Source organism: Pleurodeles waltl, chromosome 4_1, assembly GCF_031143425.1.
Source record: "Pleurodeles waltl isolate 20211129_DDA chromosome 4_1, aPleWal1.hap1.20221129, whole genome shotgun sequence".
NCBI classification, from domain to species: domain Eukaryota; kingdom Metazoa; phylum Chordata; class Amphibia; order Caudata; family Salamandridae; genus Pleurodeles; species Pleurodeles waltl.
The window spans coordinates 808135781-808160430 of record NC_090442.1 but is presented as its reverse complement, the minus strand read 5'-3'; the positions used below and the strand labels follow the sequence as shown (position 1 = coordinate 808160430).

Here is a 24650-nt window from a genome sequence, read left to right as displayed (position 1 = left end):
AATCCATTCGATGATAGCCACTAATGTGCGCATTAACAGTGGCCATCTTTGAATGGATTTTATAAAAGCTTAATTACACTCATTCAAATATGGTTGTAGTAAGGGGGGGCATGCATACCTGCCATCTAGGGAAAAAAACTTGCAAAGACAATAGGTTTTACATTTTAAAGAATTGCGACATGAACAAAGGGTTACGTGCCGCAGATTTCTTTCCTGCTCCTGTTTTCAAATAACGTAATAAACGGTTTGTGTGTCAGAAGTTAGCCACAGCACAGTTGGTACTGCTTCTGTTCAAACTTGACACCATTCCTGGGTCTACGTGCTTCTTGACGTGGTGAGCAAACTTGTTTTAACACTGTTAAAATGAAGGGTTTTTAGTCCAACAGTTACGGAGACTGCTCTGTTCAGAAAGAGAGGAGGTTAGAATAATCCTGTTGGAAGGGAGGCCATGTAGGTTTTGTCCAAGATTTCCTTTTTAAGTCTGGTTTTACAGGACACTTGCTGGAAACCCTAATCTAATGACAAGAAAAATAGATTTAACAAGAACTACTGAGAGAGACCTTTGGCTCCTCCCACACGTTGAGTACATTACCTTGAGTACAACATTTGATTGGGTAGAGACTGTGTGCTGCCACTGAAATGGTGATTGTTGCACTCGTATTGATTGGTTCCCCCTCACCTTTGATACCTGCTGCATTCCAACATAATAGGGTGGTTGTGTCCTATGGGATATGCAACATGATGAGCTGCACATTGTTTAATATGAAAACGCTGGTCTTCCATGCTACTGCTTTATCTCAAGGGCCATCCAAGTGCAAGCCACTATGGGGCTACTCCTTCAAACTGTGGAGCACCTAGCATTCTCTGATAATAAGTGGGCAGTCATGTCATTTGAGGATGGCTGCAAAGCCTTGTTATAAAGGCATTCCAGATGGTCACACACAAACACTTTAATGCACAGGCTTCGTTATGCTCTCTCATGTGAGTACACTCCACTACCCACCAGTGAGAGTGGCTCACACTTAATCTTAGAACCATTGCCTTTCACAGCCCACCATAGCCTGTCCCTTTCACTGCCCAATATTCCCTAATCTCCCCCCCTCCAGAGTTGGTGCCTGAGCTGGATACTGCCTTTTGGAGTCCGCACCCAACACTGCCCTTCAAAGTTAATCCTCTCCATTAACCACGATATAGAGGTTCACACTGCGTTCCAGAGCAACTGCGTGTCTCTGCCCTGCAAACACTGTGCCAGATTAAGTCTGCCAGAGCCAGCACCTGAATGCCCTCCAGAGTAAGTACATTCAACTGAACAACAGATGACTTGCACTATCCACAAGTCACCTCCTAACGCTGACCATCAGTACCTCACACTTCTCTTCAGACCAAACACCTCAGTCTTTTCAGCAGTGCCTGACACTGCCCTCCAGTATCGGCAAATCACCCTGTCTGGCCACCAGTGCCTGCCTCCATGCCTGTCACATTCTTTCTCTCTGCCCTAACCTGTACCTGTATTGAAGACTCTGTGATCTCAGGTGCAACGTTTGACCTCCCTGTTGTGTTTCAATGTAACCACAGATGCTGTGTGTAATTCATTATTACTCTCTTCACCCCCTGAGCCTCAGTCTAATTTCAGATCTGTTACTGAGGCTTTGGGCGACCTTAGTAATGAGTTCTCTGGCACCAACAAATCAAACCTTCTTTATGTGGCACATATGCTGTTATTTTCCATTTGTGTACCTTATTAACAAAGTAATCTATAAAAACAGCATTGCTGTATTTAACAGTACTGAGAATCTCTGATACATTTGGAACCAGTCAGGGATACTGCCAATTTTCAGGTGCATTGTGTGGTGCTTGAATGGACTGATTGTTGTATGGGGAAATGAATAAACTTTAAAATGTCTGCTGATTTAATGTTCGTGGCATTCAGCATTAGTCCACAATGGCTAAACACTTGACATACTTTAAGGGTAGCCACGTGTGACATTTGTATACCATTTCTAGGCTCATCCTACAAATCTGTCATTTTTATTATTGAAGGGGGAGTGGTCAACATGATGACCAGGTGAGTCTTGTTTCCCAGAGCACTGCACCGAGGCCCCAGAGCTCACCAGTAATCCTGTACAATTTTGCCTGCCCCACCCCCCATCATCAGTGGTTGCGGAACTCCTCCCAGGATGGTAGCAGTCTGCAGAGACTGCTGAGGAGATACTGTCTGCAGTCTAAATATCCCAAGCACAGTGGGTCCTAGAACTATGTCCCTTGCAGGTGCCTGGGCCGTCCTGAGTAATGGCAGGACCCCGAGGCCTCAGGTATTGACCAGGCAGGCTGAAAGGGGCTGCAGCATGGGAAGGAGCAGGACACCCTACGCCTCCAGTCGCTGGCCCCACCTGGGATGTTGCCAGGCTGACAAGGGCCTAGTCGCACACATGGCCTAAAGGCCTTCCCTGAAAGTTGTGTCGGCCAGGTGTCAGTAGCACTATCTGCTGGGAATCTAATAAACTGAGGTTACTGCAGGACTGCAGCGTGCAGACTGGGGTTGCAAGACCTAATTAAAGATTAACTTGGCAATGTGGGTCGATGTGGAGGGACTGATCCTTATCTTTGGTGCAGCACCCATCCCTCACAAGAGTACAGAGACACAACACAATTGACTGCAGCCGTCCATATTTATGAATGTCTTTGGATGTGGCAAGGTGCCCTGCGGCCTTGTGGGACCTTGTAGAAAGGAGCCTTGTTTTCCCCCCTGGCTCACTGGGGGCTATGCTGCTGTGGCAGGGTTGGCCTCAGTTGTCCTGTGGTTGAATGTGCCCCTTCTGGCTTGGGTTCTACTCTACTATGCTCACCATTAACGCCATGTCTTATTTACAATTGTTCATGTGTGTAGAAAAAAGTTAGAACTTCTGCAAATGAAGGGACTTGGGGGTTAGTGTATCCCCACACTAGGATGGTTTGAATGAAATACATGCCAAATAATAGCATACTATTTTCTGCGAAATCTTTGTTTACTATGATCCTTAACAACGGATGCATCCACCTAAAACATGATCACTGTTGTCCAATTAATTGCTCTAAATACATGTTCTAGCAAGTTCATGTACAGATACCTATGTATAACTCTCAAAGTGTATGTCTACAGGGAGTAACTCCCTCCTCTTCCCAGGTGTTGGACCGGACAGCCTTAGGGTCGCCTTCCCCCAACTTTTTGCTTGCCTTGCTCCATTTCTCCGATCTTGTTTTTGCTGGTTTTAGGACTCAGCACTTTACCACTGGTGACCAGTGCTAGAATGCATGTGCCCTCTCCCTTAAACATGGTAACAATGGCTCCTACCCAGTTGGCATATTTACTTTACATATAAGTCCCCAGTAAAGTGCACTAGATGTGCCCAGGACCTGTAAAATAAGTGCAACTTTTGGCCTGCAGCACTGATTGTGCCACAACATAAGTAGCCCCTTAACCAGGTCTCATGTCTCTTGCCATTGCAAGACCCGTGTGTGGAGTTTCACTGCCACTTTGACTTGGCATTGAAAACTTTTTGCCAAGCCTTAAACTACTCTATTATTACATATGTCTCCCTTAAGGTAGGCCTTAGGTAGCACAGGGTGCCAGGTAAGTAAAAGGCAGGACATGTACTTTGTAAGTTTTACATGAACTGGTAGTGAAAAGCTCCCAAAGTCGTTTTTCACTATTGTGAAGCTTGCTTCTCTAATAGATCAGCATTGTAAATTCCCTTATATCCTTTTGAGTGGTAATTTCTGATCGGAAAGGAGTGGCATTGTCATGTTTGGTATGGTTGGAATGGTAGTGAGAAATCCTTCTTACTGGTGAAGTTGGATTTAATATTACTATTTTAGCAATGACACTTCTTGAAAGAAGGCACTTCTCTGCACCTACTGCTCCCTGTGCCTTACAGACTGTCTCCAATCCAGATCTGATCTGTCCTGGTTGACAGATCCTCTTGTGCATTCCACCCAGGCAACTATAAACACAGGACACTCTGCGGCATCTGCATTAATCTGCATACTGATGGATCTTCCTGGGCAGGAAGGGTGGAGGGACTCTCACTTACACTCCAAAGGCGAGTGGCCTGACCCCACACAAAGGACCGATAACCCCCACAGACCTCCTGGCAGACAGGACTGGGTTGAAAGGGGAATTAGTGCACTTCAAAACGGCACTTTGAAGTCTCCTCCACTTCAAAGGCACATGTGGGTGTATATATACCGGGTCTGTGACCCTCTAAAATCAAACACTTTTGGACCTACACCTCGACTCTGTCAGAAGGAGTGCTGTGTTGCCCAAATGACTCCTATAGATTGCTTTTCTGGAAGAACTGCTTTCCTACTTATGTAACTTTTGCCTGTTGCTCCCTGACCCTTCTGGAAGTACTTTGCCTTCCCACCACAAGTGATCTCAAAGGGCTTGTCAGCTTGCCTCCTGTTTAGAAATCTCAGATATATATTTTTCTAAACTGGTGTGGAGTACTTTTTGTGGTGTTTTCACTGTGTTACTGTATAACATATTGCACAAATACTTTACACATTGCCTTCTAAGTTAAGTTTGCCTGCACTGTGTCATGGTACCAAAGGGTGGGCACAGGATAATTTAGGTTGTATTGTGACTTACCCTGACTAGGATTATAGTCCCTACCTGGACAGGGTGCATACCTCTGCCAACTAGAGACCCAATTTCTAACACCATGGTTTATAAATTGTAATCTAGCCTACTGGTAAGATGTACATTTTTATGTTTGAATTTCTACTTGTTTGTTAATGGAATATCATGCATCACAATTCTATACCCAGCATGTGCAGAGTGTAAAATCATCACTTGTGCTGTTTCAGCAATTGTTTGCACTAGTTTTGAAGTATTTTTATGTATTGCAACATAACATCAAAAGTTGTCAAGTTTTATTTCTTTGTTTGTCTGTTATAGAAAAGAAGTAAAAAATTATCTGTAATTAGTGCCCTTGTTGCTAGGGCACTTGGCATGAAACCTTAGATATTTGTGGTTTGTAGACTTTATACACAGATGATTTTTTCTTTAGGCCAGAGATTTTTATAGGTCTTTGTTAGACCTTGTGCCCTTGGCATGGTTAAACCAATAACGTTTTGTCATGAGACCTCCTGTTTTTGCTGACTTCATTTATTTCTACCCTTATGACCTAGGAGGGGTGGGAGCAAGCTCCCAGGAAGGCTCCCCAAGATGTGGTCAGCTACATGCTGGCACTTAATACCCAGATGAAGCACTTCTGGAACCAGGCTAAGGCAAATCTAGAAGCCAGCCAGGCGATCATGAAGCAGTGGTATAAACAGAAGACCACCCTGGTCGAGTTTCAGCCTGGTCCACAATTATGGGTGATGGAGCCTGTGGAGCCCAGGGCCCCACAAGGCTGTTTTTCTGGGCCCTGTTGAGTTGAAAGTGCACAAGAGTGCGGTCACCTACTTGGTGGACCTCAAGACTCCAAGGAACCCTTTAAGAGTTTTACACATCAATTGCCTCAAACCCCACTTCAAGAGGTCTGTGTCAACCATGCTCCTGGTCACAGGTGATGGAGTGGAGGAGAGAAGTGAACCCCTCCTCAACCTCCTTTTCTCCAAGGAGCAAGCTGGGTCAGTGGCAGGTGTTCTCCTCTCTCCTACACTGACTTTAGAACAAAAGAGAGACTGTCACCAGTTGTTGGGGCAGCTTACCTCTTTATTCTCCCTTATCTCCGGGCTCACTACGTGGTGCACCCATGATAGTGGCACTGGGGACAACTCACCTGTGAAAAGCAAAATCTACAGGTTGTCCGATAAGGTTAGATTCAGCATCAAGCAGGAGGCCTCCAAGAGGATGAAGTTAGGGCTTTGAGCCCTCAAACAGGCCTTGGTCTAGGGTAGTGGTGCTGGTCCCCAAGGCTGCCCCAGTAGGTGCCATCCCTGGACTCAGGTTCTGCATGGACTACTGGGTGATCACTGCACTCACAAAGGCTGATGCACACCCCGTCCCCTAAGCAGATGACCTCATAGATCGGCTAGGAGCTGCAAAGTTCCTCAGTACGTTTGACTAGGGGACTGGGTACTGGAAGATTGCCTTGACCAAGGGGGGGGCGTAAAGAAAGGACTGCATTCTTTACCCCAGAAGGACATTTTCAGTTCTGGGTAATACCCTTCAGTTTGAAGAGTGCCCATGCCACCTTACAGGGGTTGGTCAACCAGGTCCTGTCTGGGTTGGAGAACTTCAGTGACTCCTATCTAGACAACACTGCAGTCTTCAGCTCCTGCTGGGAGAACTATTTGTGCCCCCTCAGGGATGTGTTTCATACTGTGAAGAATGCAGGCCTGACTATCAAGACCAGTAAGTGCTGAATAGGGCAGGGTTTGGTGGTCTACTTGGACACCAAGTGGAAGGAGGCAAGGTGCAGCCCTCTGGACCAAGATTGAAACCATCCTGGCTTGGGAACCCCCTAAGACCCAGACAGAGGTCAGAGCCTTCTTAGGCCTCACCGGCTACTAAAGGAGATTTGTCAAGGGGTATGGCACCATTGTTGCACCTTTGACGGAGCTGATTTCCAAGAAGCAGCCCAGACAGGTGATCTGGACAGGGGCGTGCCAAAATGCTTTTGACACCCTAAGGAGGCCATGTGCACAGCACCCAGGCTCTAGGCCCCTAAATTCGCCAAATAATTCATTTTAGAGACAAATGCCTCCAAGCATGGCACAGGGAATGTGCTCTCAGAGCTAAATGAAGAGGGCCTGGATCAACCTGTAGCCTTCATCAGTAGGGGGTTACCTCCCTGGGAACAGAGATGGATTATAATAGAGAGGGAAGCCTTTGCAGTGGTCTGGGCACTGAAGATGCTGAGACCATACGTGTTTGTTGCTCACTTCCGAATTCAGACAGACCACCAACCCCTCAGTTGGCTAATGCAGAAGCGGGATGAGAATCACAAACTGAGGTGGTCCATCCCCCGACAGGGAATGGACGTTATGGTGGAACACCGTACTGGAACAGTTCACTGCAATGCTGATTGAATCTCCAGGTTTTTCCTCCTTAGTGAAGTGAACTCCCAGGGGATTGGATAGTTCTTCCTACTTTCTGCTGGCAGGACAAGTGTTAGACCTGGCATCTTTGGTTTGGCTTTCCCCTTAACATTTTTCCTTCAAACCTCTTATTTCTGTTGGCCTTAAGACACTCCACACTTTAGCACTTCTAACCAGTGCTAAAGTTCTTATGCTCTCTCCCTAAAACATGTTGGATTAGTTTATACCCAATTGGCATACTTAATTTACTTATAAGTCCCTGGTAAGGTGGCACCCCCTGTGTCCAGGGCCTCTAAATCGAATGCTACTAGTGGGCCCGCAGCACTGATTCTGCCACCGAATTAAGTAGCAGTTTAAACATGTCTAAGGCCTGCCATTGCAGCCTGGATGTGCGAAGTTTCAACCTGCCATTTCGACTTGACAAAGTAAAACTTCTGCCAAGCCCAAACCTTTTGTCTAATACATATAAGTCATCCCTAGGGCAGGCCCTAAACAGCCCAGAGGGCAGGGTGCTATGTATTTAAATAATAGGACATGTATTTTTAAATTTTACCTGTCCTGGTAATGAAAAACTACTGCAAGGCCTACCTCTTCCTTTATGTAACATTGAAGATACCTTGTTACATTTTATAAGTGTAATTTCCAAATTGTAGGAGATAACTGGTTGATGTGTGGTCTCTCTGTACTTCTAATTTAAAATCCTAACTTATGGTAAATTCGAATTGCAGTTCTGAAAATGTAATTTTTAGAAAGTTGTCATTTTAGTGCTGTAACCACTTCTTGTCTTCTACAGTTGGTCTATGTATATTCCCCCTAGAAACACATACACAGTGGTAGCTTAGGTGTAACTGTGCCATCACTGGCATGATAGGAGGGAGGAGCTGGGTGCGGCCTCACTTACACCTAGGTAGGCTGCATCCTGTCTCCACACAAAGGACTGCATATCCCCTGTAGTTAGTCTGGAGCTGGGGGGGGAGGGGTGTGTGTGTTTTTGTGTTTTTCAAAGCCATGCCTCTAGAAGCTTCTATCCACTTCAAAGGCACAACAGGGTGTAAATACTTGTCAGTACACTTCTGGACTTGTAGGTGCTCTGCCAGGAAGAAGGACAGCTGTGCTGCTGAAAGGACTGCCACTCTGCTGAACTGCTGCTCTGAAGGACTGCTAACCTGCTGCCTCCTGCCTTCTTACCTGGGTGAGGAAGACTTGGTCTGCATCTCTTGAACCTTGAACCCAGAGTTTCTCTAAGGGCTAGTTGGGCGGCCTCCTGCCTTGAAGCCTCAGGGACACAACAGTTTTCTAACAATCTTGCACCTGGACTCTGCTATCTGTGAGTCTACCGTGCCAAGTGGTGCCATCTCAGTCCTGGACCCTTGAAAGTGGGGTTAAGGCGCTCTGCTAGCCTCTGTGGTTCCAGTTGAACTGATTCTTTTACTCTGCTGTGTGGTGTGAACCAGAGCGGATTTGATGCATCACTGCTGCTGCATGGATTGGAGCCATTGCAAAGAACTGCATCACCACTTAGGGCCATAGCTTGGTCAGTATGGGGAAGGTGTGAACTTCAGATTCCCCAAAAAATCATGCTGGGACGTCTTCTTAAAGCTCATCATTTTCAAACAAATCAACATTTTCTAAGGCCTTCAAAACATAGACCTGAAAGTGTGTGCGTTTGTCACTGTGAGAATGTAAAAATCCCAGGTGAAATTGACATTACCTGATTGCTACGCCCCTGTCATTGCTACAGCCCCATTGGAACTCCCACTGCACAATGCATCCTCAGTGAAGGCTCTAACATCCCCCATCAATGGCATCCTTGACGACGAAGGTGAGCTCTGCATCACTGCCTTGCTGCTATTCAGACCTGATGCATCGCCCTGACTGAGCGCCACATCCTCGACACAAGACTTCACCTCAGAAGCCCCATTGACGGGATCCTCAATAATGACACAGGCCCTTGGACTGCAGCCTTCCTGCATCTGAGAAATGACGCATCGCTTTGACTGCGCAACACATCTTTGACTTGGATTCTCTCAATGTTCAGCGAATGAGGTATTAAAGTACTCTGTTAGTCGGTCTAACTGGATCCTTATAGCAGGTACATACTTCAATTCAGTCGGCCCGAAGTTGTGACTTCGTCCCGGTATGGTACTACCAGATATCTGCAGTTGGCTTTTTGTCCTTTTTTGGCACTATTTTCACTATATTCTTTAAAATTTCATATCTCCGTTTCTACTGTTTGTATTTTTGTCATTTTGATCATCTTGTTTTATTTATTAAAAGAAGTTATATTTTTATAACTTGATGTGGGATTCTTTTTGTGTTTCACTTTATTACTGTTTGAATTGTTGCACAAATACTTTACACATTGCTGCTAAGTTAAGACTGACTGCTTTGAACAAAGCTACCAGAGGGGTGGGCACAGTTTAATTTAGGGTTGGCTTGTACCTCACCCTGACAAAGATTGCTGTTGCTGCTCACACCCCAGTCAACCAACAACCCAATTCATTACAGTCTTGAAGAAAACTGTGGTATCTTTCCTTAAATGGCTTAAAAATGTCAGCCTTATACAGGTGTTAGGGTACTAATAACTCCAGTCCATCACTGAAAACAACCAGCTAGTTATTTTTCGATTTTAATCCAGTCATACCAACCATTGATAAATCATTTGGCTGAGTTACTGAAGACTGTTTTAACATTTTTCTCTGGCATCAGGAGACATCTCCTACACAAAGGTAAAAATGCCTCGCTCCCACCAGTGATTGTTGTAGAGCACTTGAACTCGAGTTCAAGTTTGGGAATGCCCAGTGATGAAGCATGCCACACCATGTGCTTGAGGGCCTTGCAATACCCCATGGCACACTTCTCCCAGTTTGGCATCACGAAGAAACACTATTCTTCTTTTTGTGTGTGTATACAGCTGAGGTTGAGACTGTAGAGCACATTTTCTTTTTTACCAAACATATTTTTGACTCGGCATACTATAAATGATGAATACAGCAATGATTTGACAGACCTCATTTCCACAATTTCGCTTCTCTACACTATGGCAGTTACTTATTAAGCTATTAAGACGTAATCAGAATGTCAGGGAACTAAAATTGTACGTATTTGACAATTTAAAAAAAGGTCTTTAATTAATTGGAAAGTACAATGCCACAAGCGCCAACATACAAATGCATTAATCTTTCATGTAACAAAGCACTAATTAAAAACTTATTCCTGCTGGTTGACTATTTTAAGCGGAAATGTGTGACAAATATATGAGGAAACAATCAGGGGTGTCGAGCACTGTGCTAAAACAGCTTCCTAAAACTTGTCCTGTGAATTGTTTTAATCTGGGTGGCTCAAATAACTATCATGTAATACAATGGCCAAGGTCTCAAGAAATACACCGCTGGTGTAAAACTTAAATGTCATATGTGGTTTTAGTGTGTATTTACATCGCCCCACTAAGCTATATATCTTCAAAGATCACCCTTATGCTCTGAGATGCAGTTTAAACACGTAGCTTGCAAAAAAGCACCTTGTAGTATGCAGTAAAAACAATTTTGTATACTAGTTAAGTCACTTCCAATAAGTACCATGTAAACTCCTGTAAATGCAGTTTTGTCCATGGGCACTGCTGTATTAGTGATGAGAGATGGCCATTGTGTCCTCTCCCAGACCTTAGTTTCCTTAAATGATGCCTGTGTCATACTTGAATTGTGTATGGGGAATGCGCACTTACTCTGCTGTACCATAGTTGTGTGTGGGATCGTATTTTGCTCTTATTCCTTACAAGTTCTAAGTGGGAAGATATATTGTTCAAGTGCCACTGATCTAGTGCTGTACTTCTGTGTGTGAATGAAGCTTGTGATGGCTCCACCTGTTCTAATACTCCTCTACCCCTGCTAAATATGCTACTTTGTGGGGACGTGCTTGCTACTGTAACTCGTGAGTTTATCGACATGTTTTGAAATTATTTGCTAGTGTGTGCTGAGTGTTTCTTCAATGTCTTGGAATTGTGTACTAGCCGAGCAAAAAAAACACGCGAATAATTGTTACTATCCCTTTAAAGTTGTCTTTGGATCCACTACCGTGTTTTTACAGCTTCATTGTGTGGTAAAATGCGCCAGTTTAAGTTATAGGTAGCAAACATAGATTCGGGAACAGTCCTTAAGCTGCACTGCGAAGTTAATATTTGGCCAGGGCGAAATGTAAATTATGCCGCAGTGATTTGCATAGATTCAGATATTTTGGGTTACACTTATTACAAGAAATTCTTGACATGATGCCACATTGAGTAATTATGTTGCGGTACAGAAGACTCATACCTCTGAATGGTGGACACCCAGAACTCAAGCAATGCGTTTCACACAAAATTTTTGCACAGAATGCACGATTTTCATTGCATGTGATTATGTGTAATTTTGTGTAATATTCTTGCAAATTATGTACATTTTGCACACCGACATATGTATGTGGCTATTTTCCCCCCAATCTGACGCTCAGTGTGCTGAAAAATAGCCCACTACATTTCCCCTAACGTCTTTGTTTCAGAACCAGAGAGGAGGGGGGAATATAAGCAGCTGACTGAAAACCTGCATGAAGCCTTTGACCCTATCCCCAACTTCTTCAGTGCAGCCAGTGGCGTGGCTTAGTCAGTAGGATTGGGGTGGTATCTGCTTCAGATTTCCCAACAATCACACTTGTTAAAATATATTATATGAGAAGTAGGCATGAAGGGTGCCTAGAGAGCAGTAACAAGGGAGAGGAGTGCAGATTGGGAGGGGTACTTACAACTCAATATTTTGTGTAAAAAAAAAAAAAAAAAAACACGTTTTTCAAGATCTTTAAACCGGGAGGCGGGAGGGGGGATGGGGGTTTGGTGGGGGGGCAGACACCTCACCATACCCGGATTAAAGCACCTGTACTCAACTGTTCACTACCTGTGTGCAGCAGCTTATATTATGACATGGATATTTTCTTAACATTTTATATCACCTGTCTATAACTGCACCTGCTTTCCTACATCCCCTTCTGTATGCTTTACCTTTGTTCTATATATAAGGCCAGTGTTTCCTTTCTTAGGAGTTGACAAAAGGCCTATTCTCTACAGTACTATAGATGGAGAGAGTTTTGGGTAATCCCCATCGTCATGATTTGGATGGCTTTCTGGCCTATCTTAGTTCCCCAGTTATTTCATGGTTTTGCTTCTTATGGTTGTGATTTTCCGACCTCCGTAACATTACTTATTTCTGTAGTTTTTTATTTATATCCTTCCACTTCTGATATGAGAGTCTATTTTTTTCAAAATTACATGGTGGTGCGTCTCTTTCATTGCTCTCTTATCTTCCCTACGCTATTTTTAATTTACTTATGTTTTATTTTCATAAGGTCCTTTTAGATGCACACTGCCAGCGGGCTGCTTAATTTTGATTATTTACTTTGGGTCAACTAAAACTCTGCATCAAGAGTGTTGGAAGGCAGATTATTAGTAGGGGTAAGTACACACCTACCACTAGCAATAAGACCATCAATCTAATATTGGGTCCAGGCAAGGTCTCGAAACCTCTTCCCCTGGCTCAACCCCTGCTAGCTTGGCTACAAGCAGGCAGGCTTAACTTAGGAGACACGTATGTAAAGCACTTAAATACACCAATGCAGTAAATAAGTAAGACACAACACACAACAAAAATCACACACAACGTTATAAAAATAGGAGCTATTTTTATCTTTAAAATTACAACAAAAATCTAATAAGGGAAACAGAGATATACATTTTTAAAGATTGAAACTAAAACTAGCACTTAGAAGCAAAGAGCACTCACAGGATTTAAAAAAATGATTGTACTGGACAGGGTCACAGTCGAGAGTTCTGGCCATCTGCAAATTAACACTTCCAAACTTACTTACAGAAGTGTTTCTTGATGCAGGAAAGTGATCCAAGGTTCCAGAATCTGAGTTGCTCCTTGGGATATTGGGAATACAGTTCCCACAATGCACTTGCCCAAATCCTTAAATGTTAACTGAATGCTGTCCAGCTGTGCTCCTCTGGCAGAAATTGATGCAGGTGACTCTTGGTAGCTCCTTTATACTTGTCGCTTACAGGGAGTCCACCCCTGAAACCCTTAAAAGCCAGGCAAAGTCCTCTTTTGTGAATCCCAATGTGTACAGCAGATGCAGTCCTTGTTAATACAGTCCTTCTTGGTGTAGACAATTGTTTTAGCAGGGCAGTCCTTCTTCTTCCTCTTGTTTCCAGGCAGGGATCTTTGGGCATCCACAACACCAATCCAAAGGTCTAGAAGCCCTGAGATGGTCCTTGGGAAATTGAGACTGTTTCCCAGAATGCACCTGGCCAATTCCTTCAAAGGCCACTGGAGGCTGTTCAGATGGAGTCTTCTTGATGGAGATGGTGCAGATGAAGCTCTGCTAATCTGTTGCTTTCAGGGAGTGCACTCCTTCACTTCTTGATGACAGGCAACGTTCTTAGAGCTGTAGCTCCTCATTGTGCAACAGGGCAGTCATTCTTCTCTTGATGGTTTCAGACAGCAGATCTGAGCTGCAATGCAGCTCAGCCACATGTATTCAATCATCTAGGGAGACAAGCAGGGGAGCATCCCTGCCCAATGAGCTGCAGGGTGCCACCCAGAAGCATGACAGTTTCCTCCAAAGTGTGGCATATTCTTGTCCCATTAAACAATGCATTTTAAAATCCAAGATGGATGATTTTTCCTCTAGAGGAGCAAGACCTGGTTAAACCAACCTACTGGTGTGGCCCATTTCCATTAATACTCCTCCTCTAGACATTTGCAAATTTCTATCATGGGTCTGCTATCTATCTGTGCGGTACAGTAGGCGAGAGCAGGCCTGGTTGGCATTCCTTTCTGTACTGCTTCCTTTGAAGCCCGGATTGATGTACCGAGCACCACTTACTAGACTGGTCTCTGGAGCTGTAGACCTCCCCCATCCGATAAGTGGTCTGCACTGAGCATAGGTTATTGCTTCATCAAAGCAGCCTGGCTAATCCTTTTAAGGCTGACCAATCAAGAGAGGCCACTAGAAGGCTGGATTTTGGCTTACAGAAAAGAAAGTCTTATGACTTCTTTTATGTAGTAGTTATGATAAATTCAACAGTGGCAAGTTGTTGGATTTATCATTACCAATAATTTGAGTACTTTCATGACACATTTAGCTCTTAGCAATACTTATTCTTACGTGAAATATTCCCACGTTATCCTATGGAACTAAGTATCTACAATGAGGAAAATGAAATGTGCTGTTTTTCACTCATCAGGGCATATATAAAAAAAAGTTTACAATGCCCCTGCTTAGAGTTACAGGGCACCCCATCCCTGGGGCATCTTACAGAGACTGTAAGGGTGACATGTCTAAATGTAAAATTAAGGTACATTATCACTTTGGAAGTACCTTCAATTCCATAGGCAAATTTGCACACATTTTACTTTTCAAAGACAGTCTGCAAGTCAGGGATGCCGGCATGCAACATAGCAGTGCACATTCCAGTGCACAAAATCTACTGGAGCTCTAAACTTCCCTGCTGTATTACATAGTAGGGACTTATAGGTAGTTTGAATTCCCCTTGCCCTATTTTCTACTAAGGACTTACAGGAGTCTGTCATTGGCAATTGTAATTGTACCACTTTACCAAATACCTTTTATTCAGGGCACTGACCCTGGGCCTGGTTAGTAGAGCCCATGGAACAGTCCGGGTCAGTTACCACCAGTATCAGTCAGAAAAAGTGGTGTGAACATGCTAAAAGAATAACTTTCTCTCAAAGAACAAATATTAAAAGTGGTGTGTGCTTGCACATTGGCAGTCTTGAAATTATTGTTTTAATGCAGCAGAAAAAAACTGTTCATAGACAGCCACTGCATATGTTTTGTGCATGGTGACTATAGAGGAATGTGTTTTCTTTTGCATTAAGAAAAATAATTATTAGTGGTTGGCCACGACATTAGCGTGCACACATAGTGACCCATCAGAAAAAACAACAAGCATTGGCAAATCAATAGGTGTCAGACCTATTGCCTCTGGCAATACTTGTTGGTTATTGTATGCTAAGGCCACAGGAGATTAGCACATAAACTAAACCATACACTCCCAGTGAACCTGGAACATATATTTATTTGATAGACTTCTAGCTGCAGATTCCTTACCTTTTAGGATTTCCAGGCATCAGCTTGGAATCTGTAACTTTTGCGCGTGCCGTAAGGTGGAGTTATTTGGTTCCACATGGTGTCGTCAGCATCGTTGGAGCCGTCTGTGATGTCACAGTGTCCTATGAAGGCACAACCCAGGTGCAGGTATGTCAGTTCTTTTCCTTCTGCTCCGGTTAAGGGCAGATTTGGAACAGAGCTACACTCTGACTTTTTTGACAGGCCTTTTTCAACCTTTTTGTCGAGACTTTTTGTGTCCGTGCAAAGATGACCTTGAGAAAGACCAGATTCAAGCTGTGTGGTGCCTGACATTGTGGCATGTCAGTGACGGATCCACACCAGGTGTGTTTATGGTGTCTCGAGCATGACCACAATTATAGTCGTGCTCTGACTGCTGAGCCATGGCTCTGAAAATTTTGAGGGAACAGTCCCTGAAGCTTGTGGCGGCCTGGCAGTCAACATCGGCTGGCGTGACTCCTCAGAGGTCATGGTCCCAGTCGAGGAGAAGGTCGCATTACTGTTCCAGGAGCCTGAAATCCTCTTCGTCCCAAACGAGGCCCGCCGGACACTTGGGGAAGAGGCAGGAGAAGAAGAAGTCCAAGCAAACTTCGACTTCGCCTTGCCCGTCAGCTGACGAGGCAACTCCAGAACATCTGCATTCCAGACCCTGGGCTGCAGAACTGATGCCAGCGCTGACTCCGAGCATTCCTTGCTTTCCTGAAGCCGGAGTGACCCCCCTCTCAGCTTAAAGAGTTTTATGAGGCCATGCACCTCATGTTTGAGCGGGCCAGCCCAGTTGGAGTGCCCCCAGGCCCTGCAAGGTCAACAGAGGCCCCATCAGGTTCCACCTTGGCAGCTTCAGCCTCTGCTTCGATGGGGCCTCGTGGATCTGATTCCAGATCCAGAACGGTGCTGGCCTCGCACAGTTGGCCTTCTCCTGTGCCGCTCCTGACATCAACGCTCCCGGCGCCACCACTGACCACGGGTGGCACAAGCCCCATTTTGATCACCGACCATCTGGAGCCAGAACAGCGTCGCATGATGACGATTTTGGCGCTACTAGTTCCCACAGGTGCCATATCGATGTCTGAGCATTTTCTTGAACAGCCAGGCACTGGTAAAGAATAGGAGGGGTCTTTGGACCCTCTAAAGACCCACATGGAACCATTGGACCGGTATGAGGAACCACGAGAGGCCAGTGAACTGGATACCTCTCCAGATACTGGCTTGCTCTCTCCTCTTACGGTGGCTATGGAGGAGGGTTCAATGTATGCAATGGTGGTGCGTAGAGCAGCGAAGGTCCTTGGCCTCCATCTGCCTATGGTGCCAATCAGGACTAACCTCCTGATAGAGGTGCTCCAGCGGGGAACTTCCACATTGGGGCAGGTGTTGCCTTTTACTGAAGCCCTCACTGATGTCCAGCTAGGGATGTGGTCCAAACCCAGCACAGGGGCTCCTCTAAACAGGACAATTGGCCATCATCATTGCCCAGCTCCGAGTGACCCTCCTTTCCTCACATAACACCCTACCCTAGAGAGCTTGGTAGTCAAGGCATCTACATCCCATGGCACCTTCCCTTCCACACCTCTGAATAGGGAATCCAAGAGGCTGGATCAGCTTTGGAAGAAGATGTTTTCTTCCAACAGCCTCGCACTAAGGTCGGTAAACACCTCATGCCTAATGGGCTGTTTTACATACACATTGTGGGATTCAATGGCACAGGTGCTGACTCGGGTCCTGGAGGACGCGCAGGCAATTCTTTCCTATGCGGTTAAGGATGGAAGAGATACTGCAAAGTTTACCATACTGTGCAGTTTGGACACAACTGACTCGCTGGGTAGCTATTTCAGTGAGGGTGGTCCTTCGGTGTCGCATCTGGCTTCATGGGGGATGTCAAGGCAAACCACATGGGTCCTGCATATTTGGTGAAAAGGCAGGCTCAGTGCTGGAGCACTTTAAGGACTCCCAGGCAATGGCCAAGACCCTGGGCCTCTCAGCAACCCCATCGCCAACAGTCTGTCTATCACCCCTTTCAAGGCTTTGGAAGAGGCATGCCACCACGCCATCCACAGACCATCCATAGTCCCCCGTCAGGCCAACATCTTGTGTGGGGACGCGATCATGGTGCCTTCAGACCCAAAGGGTCTGGCCAGAAGTCCTCTGCCACCCAACCCACCACCTCTACAGCGTCTAGGCCCTCCTAGTGTGATTCTGCAAGACCATATAAGTCCAGTTGTAAGGAGGATTCAGTTTCATCTCTACCACTGGTGGACCATAACATCAGACAAATGGGTCTTGCAGATCATACAGAAGGGCTATTCCCCCCCTTCCAGTCTTTCCCTCCCCAATGCCTCCTTCAAAAGATCAGCTGATAGAGGATCACTTGGTTTTGCTCTGTGAGGAAGTTGTGGCTCTCTTGGCCAAGTGAGCCATAGAAAGGGTCCTGATACTACAAGTAGGCAGTGGTTGTTATTCCCACTATTTTCTGATACCCAAAAAGAGCAAGGGTATTAACCCTATTTTTGGATATGCAGGACGTCAATCTCTTCCTCAAAAAGGAGTAATTCAAAATGCTCACTCTTGCTCAGGTCTTGTCTGTCCTAGACCAGGGCGACTGGATGGTAGCGTTGGACTTGCTATTCAAGGTAGGCGATAAGCACTTTCAGTTTACCCTGATATCCTTCAGCCTTACCAGTGCCCTTGGGTGTTCACTAAGGTGATGGCGGTGGTCGCAGCTCATCTGCGCAGTTTAGGGGTTTCAGTCTACCCCTACCTTGACGACTGGCTGTTGTAGGCTCCTTCGCTCCAGGCAGTAGTCGCCCACCTTCAGACTACGGCGAACCACCTGCATTCACTGGGGTTCACTATAAACCTTTTAAAATCACATCTGACTTCACTCAGATGCTCCCTTTCACCTGAGGTGTTCTGGACACAATGCGGTTTTGGGCCTATCCTACTGAGCAACGAGTCCAGGTTATGATTCTGATGTTTCGGCCTCTATCCTGGATTTCGGTGAGACAGACTCTGAGGCTGCCGGGCCTCTTGGCCGTCTGCATCCTGTAAGTAAAACATGCCAGATGACATATGAGGGCTCTGCAGTGGGACCTGAAGTTCCAGTAGGCGCAGCATCAGGGAAATCTCATTGACACGGTTCACATCTTGGGTGGAACTGCAAAAGATCTGGTTAATGAACTGCGAGTGGGTCAGAGGCAGACTCCGCTCCCTTCCCCAACCGGATTTTACAGTAGTGACAGGTGCGTCACTTCTGGGATGGAGCGGCCATCTTGGAGAGGTGGAGATCAGAGGGCTCTGGTCTCCGGCAGAATCCAGACTCCATATCAACTTATTGGAACTCTGGGTGATCCGGCTGGCACTGAAGGCATTTCTTCCAGTTGTCAAGGAGAAGATAGTGCAGGTGTTAATGGACAACACCACTGCAATGTGGTACTGCAACAAGCAGGGTGGTGTGATGTTGTGGACCCTTTGTCAATAGGCCTTGAGTCTCTGGACACAGCTGAAACAGCAAGGCATAACACTGGTTCAACACCTGGCAGGTTCTCTGAATGCCAGGGCAGACAAACTCAGCCGTTGATGCCTAGCAGATCACAAGAGGCTTCTCCATCCGGAGGTGGCACAAGGACTCTTTCACCAGTGGGTAGACCCTTGGTTAGATCTGTTTGCCTCTTAGAGAACGCTCAATGTCAGCAGTATTGTGTGTTCGAGTTTACAAGGTGGTACTCACTCAGCAACACTTCATCACAAGTGGAGCTCATGTCTCATGTACGCCTTTCCGCCCATACCACTTCTGCCCAGAGTTCTCAAGAAGATCAGGAATGACTGGGCCCAAGTAATCCTGGTGGCTCCAGACCTGGCATGGAGAGTCTGGTATCCCAAGCTTCCGAAAATGAGCATTGATCCTCCAATCAGGCTGCGCCTTCGGGAAGATCTTCTGTCACAGCAGCAGGGGAAGGTTCTCCACCTAAACCTGTCAACTCTTCATCTTCATGCATGTAGATTTAGCAGCAGCAGTTGACAGCCTTAGACCGTCCTCCCAAAGTCTGTAAAGTGATTCAGGCAGCCAGGGCAGTATACGCCTACCGTTGGAGGCACTTTGTATATAATTGTACATCAAGATCTATTAATCCTCTTTCTCTCTCTGACATTCTTCTCTTTTATCTTGTCCCTTGCCCAGCAGGGCTCTGTATTGGGCATTCTCAAGGGTTATCTTTCTGCCTTAACGGCTTTTCTTCGGCTGCCTGATTAGCCTTCGTTATTCAAATCTTCTATTGTAATAGATTCCTTAAAGGGCTTGTACCCAAGTTTCCTCCTATGCCCTTTATCATGCCTCTGTGGGACTTAAATCTAGTTCTCACCTATCTTCTGTACGCTCCCTTTGAACCTTTACACAATTGTCTCCTCCGGCTGCTCACTATCAAGACAGCCTTCTTAGTAACAATAACATCTGCCAAGAGGGTGAGTGAGATGCCAGCTCTCTTGTCAAAACCTTTATATCTCACCATGTTTTTGGACAGGGTAGTGCTTCTCATTTGTACCCAGCCCTTTGCAGTGTTTTGCCACAGTGCCAGGCCTATGACTGCTCCCTGCAGGTGACCAACACCAACTTCTTTCATGCTTACTGTGGGCTGCAGAGCCTTACATAAGGCAAGGCCCTGCTCCCACCCTCAGCAAGAGGCTAACACCAGCTGTGCACAGCCTTTGACCATGCACAGCTGGGATTAGTGGCAGGGCCTGGCCTATTTTCAGGCCCTGCTCAGCAGATGCAGGCAGCTTCCAGTACACATGGCCTTTGACACTCCCCCACCAGTTGACAACAAACCCCCACAGCAGAGCAGAACTTAGCCACTGGGTCTGACATGCATGGTATCCCTGTGTCCACCATACTGCAAAGGTTGGATGCAAGGCCTGGCCTACTGCCACGTCCTGTGCCCAATTGTCTGTGGGTGGCCAAACTCCACTGAGCATGGCCTTCAGATTTCCATAAAATGTACCTCGCACAACCCAAAGTAAATTTACTTTTTATTGAAAAGTTTTATGCAGATTTATCAAACAGCACCAAAGTTACTAAGAAAACAAAAAAATGTCTTTCAATAGGAAGTCTGACCAACCCATAACTACACAGGCATGACTAATCATTCTGAGCTTATTACTAATGTCTCCTGTTTTGTAACAAATTATTTCTCATTTTTATTTTAACTGCTAGTCAACTGTGAATCATTTACACTCGATGCTTGTGAACATAGTTTTTTGGGCACATACATTAATCTTTCTTGGTGTTCCCAAATTAATCCATCACTATACTTCCAACTATATTCTCTGGCATTCCATAAAATCCCTTTGTTATCTTATTGCTACTCAGTTTGTGGAATCCTGGCAGTCCATCTGAAATACTATTTACCTTACCCTACACCTCCTATCCAGCATCAATTTTACTGAGGAAGCTAAATTTGTAACTGAAACCATTTTTGGTCTCAGGATCCTGAGTCAACTCCGTGATAAGCTCAAGCGGGACCCCAAGTAATCCCTAAAAGGTGAGTTACTCCAAGAGCTATCCGATTACCTGTAAAAAAGCATTTGCTTTGCTCCTGGCCTTCACTCTTTTCAGTTCTGCACCTCACTCCTGTCATGTCAGCCTCCTACTCTGATTCTCAACTATCTCCTCACTTCAACACCGGCTTCCAACATTCCAAATAAACCATCATAAGTACTTCAGCAGTGGCTCTAATTGGAGCTTTCTGCACAATAGCACTCACACAGACATCTGATACTCAGCTAAATAAATATGAAAGTAACCTTGAAAATTGCAATTCCCATTTGTTGACTGGCCTAATGTTACATTCAACAATATCCAGACTAAATAACACTGAGACACAAGGAAGCGTACCAGCATTATCCCCTGCTATGACAGCTACTCCTATGAGAGTACTAGAATTTTCATACGTACTCTTGTACTTGAGGAACTAATTTTATACAAGAGTTCTACATTTAAGGAAAATGTGTGTAGTAAAACAATAATGTTCTTTCTGTCCACACCAATTTGTTGCACATTTGAGTACTCGTTTATTAACATTGCTTATTACCACTTGTCTAATTGAAATCCGTAACTTGCCATTCAGATGATGTTTTGGCCAGTGCAGCTGACAGTGGTGATAAAATAGTAATTTCAAGCTGCAAGTCCAAAGCAATAGTGCTTTTTGAGCTTGCAAAAGGGGTAAGTCAATCATCTACTTGTCTTTTTTCAGTGTTTTACTTTGTCGATTTGGAAAACATTTTCACACCTATTTTCTAAATTATTACTCCAAGAATTGTATAGCAATGGTTTTTGATGGAAGAATATTTAAATGACAAATTCCATCCCTTGGTCTTTCTTAAACCTCATGTCTGTTTTGACTGGTATTTAGGCAGGTTTGTGTTTGCAAATTGTTACCTTCACAGCTCCTCTATCACTAAAACCACAAGTTGTGCTTACCAGCATGTCTTTTAGTCTCTTGTTGCATGCTCTGGGGAGGCTGTGTCCTTGTCCAAGGGACCCCCGTCATGCAAGCGTATCACTCCCCCACCCTTAGGGCTGGGAGATTGCCTGATACTGCTGCTGTGTGGCTGCTTTCATGATGGTAATAGGAACAGTGGAGATTTGTGCCCATGGCCCTTATCTCTCTGTCACTTGAAATGCTCTGGGGTGCGGAAAGGGCCACATTTTCCTTCCCCATGTTAGGTCTCCCTGTTCGTTTTTTCAATGAGAAGTCTGTTTCCACATTGTTTCAGGATTTTAGGAAATAGAAACTCTTTTGGCCAGTAGGGCAGTAAAATACGTGATGCCAATGACGCACTTGAATTCTGCAGAATACCCCATTACTCTTTGATTTGAAATTGAGACGCTCATTCCAGATTGCCTTGAAATATTTGGTACAGTCTGAAGTCCATATATTCCTTGGAGCAGCATTACAGGCAAATGGCAGGTACCACATTCAGCTATGGAATTCTTTGTTAGGATATTAGTTGAGTAATACTTTGGCTTTGCTTCTCATTCAAGCCCATTATATGTCTGTAGTTGTACTTATGGGATTTTATTAACTGTAACGTTTGCTGATATGCTTCTTAGCTCTACAAAGATGTTGTCAAACTATGCAAAATGGGTTAGTTCACTCTAAGGTGAATGGTTATTTACTGGAAGATTGAGATGAGGGGCATTGTATTGTTACAAATGGAGCTATATAGGCTTTCGTGACTGAAACCTCTTTTGAAAGGGTAAGAACACGACTGAGTGTACAAAGCTTTAAAAATGTATTTTAAGTGATTTTGTTCTGGGAAACTGAGGTCAGGCAATTTTTGTTTCTTGGTTTCTTACAGCAGGAACTGGTGTGGTTGTTGTGCCTAGTTTGGCAGACCAGAAGTGTATCTCGTGTACAGAAAGTAAGAATTTACTTTTATGGAGTTTACCTCTGCTCAATTATGTGTACAATCCAAGCATTCACCACAACCAAGCTGGCTTTAAATTGTCTACTGTGACACCAAGATTCGTTCACACACTCAAAAAGACCCAAAATGGGAATGTGAAATCTTGAATGCAGGGCATTTCCAAGGTTGTCTACTTTTCAGAATCGTGTTTTTTCTATATTTATCGGGGTTCACTGCTCCTCATGTGAAATATATTGTTTTTTTGGAAACCCTTCTTTTGATTGCTGCATTCTTCTACTACCCTATAGCAGGGGCTGTTTTAGAGTGTGAAAATATAAAATACTATTTTCATGCATGTTTTCCTTGTCAGGAGGTCAGTTAGCAGTTATCTCTTTAATTTTAAACACCATTTTTATGTCCTATGATTAAGAAGGTTTTGCAGAATAAATCCAAATTCTGCTAAACAGGCCCCAGCACCAGTGTTCTTTCCCTAAACTGTTTTCACAAGTGGCAAACCCCTGGCACACAGCTAAGCCCCTTGTAAAAGGTACAAGTGGTACCAAGGGCTCTGTGTCCAGGAAAGGTCCCTAAGGGCTACTGCATGATGTATTGTGCCACCCTACGGGATGCCTCACCAAACACATGCACACTGCCATTTCAGGTTGTGTGTGTTGGTATGGAGAAAAAAGGCAAAGTCGACATAGCACACCTTCCAGAGTACCATGTACACTTTAGGGGTGGTCCCAGCTGAAGTGGTCACTCCTCCTTATTTTTCCTAATTTTCCCACTGGACCTTCTGTCAAAAGTGGGGCTTGGTCCAGGAGGCGGGCATCTCCACTGGCTGAGGTGCCCTGGGGCACTGTAAGAGGGAATCTGAGGCTCACCACCAAGTGTTACAGTTTCTGCAGGGGGAAGGTGTGAAGCACCCTCCACCTAGAGCAGGCTTTGTTTCTGACCCCAGGCAGCACAAAACCTCTCATCCCATGGGGTCAGAAACTTGTCTGTTAGTGGCAGGCTGGCAGAGAATGGCCAGCCTTACACTAAAGGGTTGGGTAAATACAGGGGACATTGCTAAGATGCCCTCTGTGTGCATTTTGCAATAAATCCAACACTGGCATAAGTGTGGGTTTATTGAGCTGAGAGGTTTGATACCAAACTTCTCAGTCTTCAGTGAAGTCATCATTGAGCTATGGAGTTCATAATGACAACCTCCTAGCCCATGTACTTAATATGGCCACACTGAACTTACAATGTCTAAGAATAGACTTCTACACTGTAGGGTCATATTGCTCATGCAGCTATGCCCTCACCTGTGGTATAGTGCACCCTCCCTTAGGGCTGTAAGGCCTGCTAGAGAGGTGACTTACCTATGCCACAGGCAGTATTTTGTGTGTATGGCACCCTGAGGGGGATGCCATGTCGACTTTGCCTTTTTCTCCCCACCAACAAACACAATCTGCAATGGCAGTGTACATGTGCTAGGTGAGGGATCCCTTAGGGTGGCACAACACATGCTGCAGCCCTTAAGGACCTTCCCTGGTCACAGGACCTTTGGTACCACTAGTACCTTTTACAAGGGAATCATCTGTGGGCCAGGGGTGTGCCAATCGTGGAAACAATGGTACATTTTTAGTGAAAGAACACTGGTGCTGGTGCCTGGTTAGCAGCCCCCCAGAATACTTCTTAGTCAAGTCAGCATCAATATCAGGCAAAAAGTGGGGGGTAACTGCAACAGGGAGCCATTTTTCTACAGAGTACGTCTCTCATTTCGTGACTGTGTGTGTACAACAAATGCTTTGCACTACCCTCTGATAAGCCTAACTGCTCGACCACACAACCACAAAAGCGAGCATTAGTATTATCTACTTTAGCCTCTGGAAACCCCCTGGACTCTGCACACTATACTCCATTTTGGTATAGTATATACAGAGCCAGCTTCCTACATCTATTGGTTGCTTTTGGTAGGCTTCCCTTGTTTATTCTCTTCTACCTGAAGAAGTCGAAACATTTTCGGAATAGTGAAGTAAGTACTGCATATATAAGACCTAAGA

General features: G+C 45.0%; 1 long non-coding RNA gene across 2 annotated transcripts in view; it reads left to right on the top strand.

The window, feature by feature from the left end:
- The window catches only part of LOC138288587 (uncharacterized), a 30824-nt gene extending 9408 nt beyond the window's left edge, over positions 1–21416 (top strand). For both annotated transcript variants that reach the window (XR_011202477.1, XR_011202476.1), the window contains exon 3: positions 21318–21416. This is a non-coding gene — a long non-coding RNA (uncharacterized lncRNA). The remainder of the gene's footprint in view (positions 1–21317) is intronic.
- The last annotated feature ends 3234 nt before the right edge of the window (positions 21417–24650 follow it).